We start from the raw sequence: 7,299 nt of genomic DNA, 5'->3' as shown, positions 1-7,299 counted from the left end.
AACGCAAAAAAATAGTTTATACAAATCAAGTAAGTTAACTTACAGCTAAGTGGATATAGTAAAAAGTAAAAGTGATTCAATACTTTAAGAACACAGCTAAAAAAAGTCACTCCAAAAATTCTTTTTGTCTTTAAATCAAAACAAGTAGTATACACCTTTTGTGGTATATAGTTTTATATTTGATTTTAAAAGCTGGTATATTTTTGTCACAGTTGATAGTTCATAACAAAATAATTTTATAATGTTTGTTAGTAAATTTTTAGCTTAAGTCTTATTAAATACAACGGAACAACAACATTCTTTTAGTAGACTACGTTTGTTAATATGTCATAACTTAAAAAAAATCAATTGTTTTAATAAGTAGTACTTAAAAGTTAATACAGATTGTTAGTTTTTATCAAAAATTTTGTTTTATAATAAAATATTTTTGAAAAGTAATTATGTAAAATACGTTAAAGTACGAAAAAATTAGGTGTTGCAGAAATATAACTGTTTCTGATAAACATAGCTAGCAAAGAAGAACTTTGAATAGTAATTACTGAATTATGTAAAAAATATTAAAGAGATTAATTACATACAATTGCAATAACTTTCTTAAAATAAGGTCTTGTTATTACTAATTTTAATAAAGATGGTAGTGTTAACATTTTTACTTAGATTTGTTTGTTCTAATTTTTATAAATTATTTAAATCAATAAAAATCATTTTATGTACCTTTTTAATACGAGCGAAAACCTATCAATATTCGCTTTTCTCTGTTTTTGAAAATTACTAGACATGCAAAAATTTATGTCATGGTTTAACGAAGTAAGCTTTTTTTACGTTTATTGTCAGTATAATTTTTTTTTAGCTAGGTAATAACAACTATAAAATATTCAATAGTTTATTTTTTGTTGTAATTACTCTAAATAAAGCTTGTTTTTCAACCACGTAAATTTTTTAATTATATTTTTAAAGTACCTGATTTTTATAAGACATAGATTTATAAAAGTTAAGAATTTTTTTAAAAGATTATTAAGATTAGATTATTTACGCAAAATTAAAAAACACTAAAGTCAGTTCTAATAACCTAAAATTTAACCTTCATTATGTTGACAGTTAATATTTTATTGGGAGGTCAGCAATTATAATTGAAATTCATACCAGCATGAATTAGTAATAAGAATAACCACATTTTACAGTTCATTTCATAAAACTTTTTACGAGTTAGAGTTTTTGAAAAGTTATTAGAATTAAACTCGAAAAACTGAGAATATTTAATGCACACAAAATTTACATAACCAAGAAAAATATTAGAAAATACGTTTTGGCTATACTAACGCATGTTTTCAGAAATTTGATTGTAAAGTTTTAGTTTTTAAGTCTACATTCCAGTATTAGAAAGTTGTCAAGAAGGTATGAGGGAGAGTAAGTAAGGGTCTGGCCACTTCAAAGATGAATACAGGGGCCGATCTAGGAAGCCCTCATCGGAGCTGAAGAATCCGAGGTAGACCTTACAAGAATGTAAAAAAAAAAACGCAGGAGCCTCGAGGAAGTAACTGAGGCCCACCCCTAAAAATGGGGGAAGGCCAAGAAAGTGTGATTCACAAAAAAGAACTCTCAGTTGAAAAAGTTAAAGTGTGCACTGTGTATGTGTGTACATAAACTTGTGTAATTTAAAAAGTTTTATTAGAGAGTTCGAAATAAGTACCATTGTACTTTTTCATCAACTTTAATTTGTTTTACAAGTTTTAAAAGTATCATGTGTCAAATGTTATACTTTGTTATTAATTTAAAAATTACAATTTATATACAAGCCTAAAATTAATGCTTCGTAAGCATATTTTTTTGTCAATTTTTATTTGTTTAAACTTTAAAAAAGCATGCAAGTTGTGCTACTTATGCGATTTAGTTGAATTAATTAATTGACCCTATAATAGGGTTTTCCAAACTTTTTTTAAAGCCCTCTTTTAAAAACATAAAAGCTATGGCTCCCTCCAACAAGACTTCTCAAAAAACTAACATTAAAACTGCCCAAGACCTTTTTTTTTTTTTTTATGATTTTCATCATCAACTTCAGAATATCAGTGTAAGTTTCAAATTATGGCCTTGTGTCTCACCCTTTTACGGCTTCTGGTCCCCTAAATATTTTCCATAGTATCTAGCATAAGTTTCAAAACCACCATTAAAAACGCCTAAGACCTTTTTTTTTGACCTTCATCATTAACTCCAAAATATCTAATGTAAGTTTCAGATTATGACCTCATAGTCCCCCTGTAATCTCTTTATTGCTCATGCCTCCACCCCTTTGGTCCCTTTGCTGCTCATGGTCTTTAAAATTTCTGTAACGGCACCCAAGGGGGGCCATTTGGGTCAGTTTAGGAAACCATGCTCTATAGTTTAAAGTAAATAATACAGTTCAATAAATAAGGTAGATGTAAATTTTAGTTGTTTAACATCAGATTAATTTTCACAAAACTTGTAAAAAATTAAAATAACGTAAAAAAAATTTTTGTATTTAGTTTAAGGACTTAAAGTATCATATACAGTAATTATATTGTAGAAAAAGGTTTAATTTAGAAATTATATGTATATATAACTGTTATGTCATGTAGAGTTTTTGAACTCGGTCAACAAAGATACAACTAATGTTTTTATAAAAAAACTGCAATTTGTGTTATTTTTTGCAGACTTATATTACCGCTTTAGTTTTTTAGAAATAAAAGACTTGTAAAAAGAGCTTTGTTGTTAGTATAAAATAAAACGCTTTTATTAACCAAAAGTCCAAAGTTTTCTTAAAATATAAAGTCATATTAAATTATTTCATTATTCATGATTTAAAAAACTATTTACAATTCTAAGTTTGTAAAGTTTAACTTTCAAAAAGTTATAAATTAATGATCGGATTAATTGAACTTTTACGCTGCAAACATATATTTATAAATACAAAAAAATCTAAACATAATAAGAGATATAAAATAGATTTATTAAAAATATAAAATTTATACTCTAAGTAATTTATATCAAGTAGCCGTACTGTTTTAAAATTAATTTCAAACTAAGAACAATATTAATGCTGTTTTTATCGTTTTTGACTATAAAATAGAAAGAGTTCTTGAACTTTATTTAAGTACTTGTTATAAAACAGTGTTTTCCAAACTCATTTTCTTCATCGCCCTTTTTTAGAGAACCAAAAAAATATCGTCATCCTTTATTATAAACCCCAAAGTATATAGTGTAAGTTTCAAGCTTTCCGTCAATTGTCTTTCAGACCCTTTTATACTCTTAATTATGAACCCCAAAACAAATAGTTTATGTTGGTTTTTAATTCCTTACTAGTCATCCCACCTAAGTATTTATTGCCCCCCTACTTACTAAAATCGCCTGAAAAATCTTCCTTTGGGAAACTTTATTTCAAATAGAGACCTCACAGTTCTTTACAGTTGGAACACCTAATAAATAGTAACTATGTTAAATTTAAAATTCTACAAATTATGAGTAATGATACTTAAGACTTTTAACGGTGTTGCCAGTTTATTTAATAAGCTAAGATAGACTTCAACCGATTAAACTATTTTGATGTGTTATGATAAAAGAAGTTTCAAAAGAATTTTGATACTTAAGTCTTTTGTCAAATAATTTTAAACTAATTCATGGTAAAAAAATTTAAACTAAAAGTTCAACTCTAAAACTAGCTGTAGAGACAAAACATTAATCAAAACTGCATAGTTGCAATTTTTTATATTAAAACATACTCAATGTTTTATAAATTTCTAAAGTTGTAACATAATTCAACGTGAAACAGCTGCATGTTATTTAACTACTATCGATTTTTGGATAGAGCTTACATTCGACAAGTTTTTATAAAATTAAAAAAAATATTTCATTAATGTTCTTTAAAAATTCATTGTTAAAAAAAATCACTATGAATTGGAAACAAGTAAATAAAACAAAAAAATTTAGCTTAAAAAAGATACTAAGTAATTTACATTATTTATTTTTTCAATTGAAATGGCTTTTAAGTGTTTAAAATAGTTTGAGGGTTTATATTGTTTAATATTTAAATAGGTCAAGTGAACACTTAAACACGACTTTTTAAGAATGACTGCAATAAACAGTAAACCTTAAAAACTAAATATTATAATAAATATATGTGTTTAGAAATTAGTTTTGTTTACTTATTACCATCAGAAACTTTTTGTTCTGATAAGTCGTTTATTAGGAATAACAAGTTATGCACTTTTAGTTAAAAAAGCTTGTTGAAATATGTTTACTCACAATTCCCAACCGCACAATTCCAAACCGAATAAATGTTAACCCAAACAACTCTCACTCGAATCAATTTTCACCAGCACAATTACCATCCCAGTTAGTTCTAACCCGAAACTTTGTTCATTTTTATTTACTATCACTGTTACCCCTAAACCTTACCCTCGGTCGAGAACTTTTTTTCTTACTATAATATAAACAATGAACTTCACCGCACGATCAACAACAACAGCATCCGAGACAATCCTACGACCGGTTTCGTCCTTATTAGGACTCATCAGGCAGGAATAGTCGCGAGAAACCGCTGTTGTGATCTAACCAAGCGGGATTAAGTACGAAGTACTGAAGCGACCGTTTGTGGGTAAAGTTTGTGATTCTTACTATATTGTCTTGTTTTCTTTTATTTATATTTTTAAATTTTATTTTGTTTTACTTTTAATTTATCGGTTGGGAATTGTGCGGGCTGGAGTTGATTCGGGTTGGAACTGTGTGCTGGTTCGAACTGAACGTGTCATATTGAAAATGCCAAACTTGGAAAATAACAAATTAAACAATATTCTTTCTTTATTACACTTACACTTATTTCAGTGTGTTAACGGGTTAACACACTACAACAGAGCTCTGTAATAAAAAAATACTGTAAGGAAAGAATAGAAGCTAAAGTAGGTATATGCAGGCTCGATTCTTTGCTAACAAACACTTAAATTTATACTTTTGAATAGTCATATTTCAATAATACTTTTATTTATTTTATGGTAGAAAAAAACATCAGACTTACTCTTACCTCTACAACGATAAATGTTTTTTGAAGGTCAAGCAAGAAATTTAGCATCACCTGTAATTCTACCTCCCCTTTCAAATTTGATATTAAACTGACAAAATATTGAAATAAAAAACTATCTGTTTAACTGAAAAAAAATTCATTGGTGACACGGCAAACACTCACAAGGTTATAATCTCAACACTAAAAGCCAAAAAGTGTGGAAGTCAAGAACATGGCAGAGATAAAGACTGTTAAAAAAAACTTTGGATAAAAAACTTTTAATTGTTTTCTCATTGAAAATTATTAAAGTATTAGAATTAAAATAAATTCAGACTAGCATGTTTCAAACACACTTTAAATAAGTGTTTTAAAGCTAAAAATGTGTTTTTTCATTCAGTAAAAAAAAAAGATTTCGAAAAATATAAGTTCCAAAGTAAAGACATGTAAAGAAATAAACAGTTTAAAATGTTTTTATATTAAAATTGGTAGTAATCCTAACTGGCAGCTCATGTATAAAAATAAAAAACTAAACTCTTAAAAACGTTACAGTGCATAAAATTAGGATGAATCTATGTAATTAATATTTAATTAACTTTTCATGAGTCTGGTTGGATATATTTTGTAGTATTTTGGTAAAACAACCAAAACTAGACTAAATGAACTCAATTTACGTATTAACAAGGCTCCTAGATGTGTTTATCAAAAAAGACACTAGAACTGTAAGAAATCTAAAAACAAGAAAAAAATATCAAAAGTAGGATGTCATAATTTTTTGAAATTCCTTTGTATAATTAAAACAAAGTTTTAAAGGAAAGTGTTTTTAAAAATACATCTCTCACAGAAAGTATGAAAAACTTAATAATTTTAAAGCCACAAAATATATACAAAGAAAAAATACAAAATGTTTTTAACAAAAGTTGTTTTCATTTTTGAATTTATTTTTAAAAATAGTAATTCTAAACATTTTATACTAAACTACAAAATCAAAATTATTTTGTTATTTGAAAATAGTCTAGTATGTTTTGTAGTGAAATTTTAATATTAGTCTTTATTTTTAAATCATTTTTTGTGATAATTTGTTTCGTTAAAAAGTCTTAAATAGCTGTTTTTTGATTATGCTTTTTCTAAAAGATGCAAAAAATAAGTTATTCTAATTCTGTAACAGTTTTCATTTTAAGATTTAACAGTTATATATTTTTTTCAATAATATATTTTTAGCGCCAAAAAGACTTTATAAACTGCAATATATATAGTTATAATATATATATATATAGTTCAGAGGTCGGCAGCATTTTGTAACTCGCGGGCCGCATTTTTTAGAAAAAAGTTGTTGAGGGCCGCAGTAACTTAAAAACAAGTATAGTAATTAATAGAAAAATACTATCTTAAACCAAAATATAACAAAATAAGCAGTAAAATAGCACCTTTCAAAAGTTTTCATTAGGTTAAGAGACTAATTGTTTATTTTACTGCGAAACCGTTTATTTTATGTATTTTAAAATGTCGTTTTTTGGCTAAAAATTAGCTCACGGGCCGCATGCTTTGAGGACCGCATTTAGCCCGCGGGCCGCAATTTGCCGACTCCTGTATAGTTTCATACTCAAATCATATTATGCTAAAGATTATTTTTACCTAGTTACACTTTATCTTCGAAATTAAATAAATAAATATCAACGGTTGAATAAGTATAACAATTTAACTTAAAAAAATAGCTAAATTAAATAGCACAAACGTTTGTTGATATATGTTATTACAGTTTTTTAATCATTTAAATTTTATTCAAACTATAAAAATGTAAGTTTTTTATTGCTTGAAGTGTATTATGTTGTATACTTTAGTATATTAGTTTTTTAGTAATAGTTTGTAAGTATCGTTGTAATATAGTTTTTACTCAAATGTTATAATTTGAAAAAAATGTTAAAAAACTAAGCGCGTTCTAATTAAATGATGTAAAATTTGTTTGTTGTATAATTGTGTACTATAAACTTTAGCTTTACAATTTAATTAGATAATATGCAAACTCCAAATTTTAATCAGTGACTCACTAAAATAAGCTTGTTGTTTTTATATAATTTCAATGACGAAAATATTGCTGAAATAAAGGATAAATTAAAGCATATCATATCTATTGTTAAGCCCACCAAACAACAAGTTAAAAATTCAAGCGTAAAAATAAACATTTATTTTCGTGTTTATTTGCCTCTTTGTTCTTTATGTGTAATTCGTTCATTAACTTCCAAACAATAGTTTTTTTTTTTGTTGCAAAAGTTTTATATTAGCATACGGTT

Source organism: Thalia democratica, chromosome 2 (genome assembly GCF_965202585.1).
Source record: "Thalia democratica chromosome 2, ktThaDemo2.hap1.1, whole genome shotgun sequence".
NCBI classification, from domain to species: Eukaryota; Metazoa; Chordata; class Thaliacea; order Salpida; family Salpidae; genus Thalia; species Thalia democratica.
This window is presented reverse-complemented; position numbering follows the sequence as displayed.